This window comes from Mastomys coucha, unplaced genomic scaffold (genome assembly GCF_008632895.1).
Source record: "Mastomys coucha isolate ucsf_1 unplaced genomic scaffold, UCSF_Mcou_1 pScaffold3, whole genome shotgun sequence".
Lineage (NCBI taxonomy): Eukaryota > Metazoa > Chordata > Mammalia > Rodentia > Muridae > Mastomys > Mastomys coucha.
In genome coordinates this window covers 50838133-50839318 of record NW_022196909.1, presented here as the reverse complement: position 1 = coordinate 50839318, position 1186 = coordinate 50838133, and the positions used below count along the sequence as shown (strand labels likewise).

General features: G+C 49.5%; 1 pseudogene; it reads right to left on the bottom strand.

Moving 5' to 3' along the window:
• LOC116074444 overlaps positions 1–1186 on the bottom strand; it is a 14231-nt pseudogene that overhangs the window by 4319 nt on the left and 8726 nt on the right.

Below are 1186 nucleotides of genomic sequence, written 5' to 3'. Positions count from 1 at the left end.
CTGGTCTAGTCCTGAGGAGTTCAGATAAAAGTCTTCCTTTGCCGGCGGTCTCTGAGCCCCCAGACCTGTCTGCTGATATCTCGACGGGCCCTGGAGGCGGGCCCGAAACGCGTTTTTTGACAAGAGATTGCCTTGAGGCTCTCTCTTAAATTTTTTCTCATTGGACCAACGTTTCTCCTTGCTGTACTGACTGCCTGTTTTCTGTCTAGCACTCACTTGCGGATTAGCTGAACTTTCTGCTCTGTCTGGGCATTCGCGCTTAAGATGATTAAAACTTCCACAGATAAAACACCTTCTGCGCATATGCCCGCGGGCTAAAGCTCTTGGGGCGGGTGTCTTTTGTACCGCGGCGGACACCGTTGTGTTTTGGAAACATGCCGACCCCACGCTAAGACACAGGCGAATATACCCTGTAATATCTGTTTGCCCCTTGTGCGGCAGCAAGATAGTTCTACACGCCGCGTTAGCGTTTTCAAAAGCCAATTGTGTAATCAGGGGTCCCTCTGCATACGAATTTCCCAGTGTTCTGCTGATGGATTCCTGTAGTCTGGCCACAAAATCCTGAAATGGTTCATTAGGACCCTGTCTGATTTTAGTCAGACCTGTTCCATCCCTTCCTTTCGCAGGGAGTTTTCAGTTCTGGCTTCAATCTCTCGGGCTGGCTCCAGCCCCCTGGTGAGTCGAGCTGAGGTGTTGTCTCTGGAGTCGGTGGAGACCTCTCCGAGGAATCAGCAGGGTTCCCACACCTTACAACCCCCAGGGCCAGGGGATTGTAGAAAGAGCACACCAGACTCTCAAAGCCATGCTTACTAAGTTGCAATCATCAAAGGGCATTTTGTATCCTACTACTGTAGGACCTCGTCGTCTTCTGAGTCATGCCCTGTTTGTCCTTAACTTTTTACAACAAGATCAGTCTGGACATTCAGCAGCTGACCGCCTTTGGCATTCCTCCACATCAACCACCTACGCCAAGGCTAAGTGGAAAGATCCACTCACATATCAATGGTATGGTCCTGATCCTGTTCTTATTTGGGGCAAAGGACATGCCTGTATTTATGACCAGAAGGAAATGAATGCTTGTTGGCTACCAGAGCGTCTGGTCAAATTGTTTAACCCCACTCCCCCAGGGGACCCCCCTGAGGAAAATATTAATTCTGTTTCCTTGTAGAATGCTGTTTCATTTGGT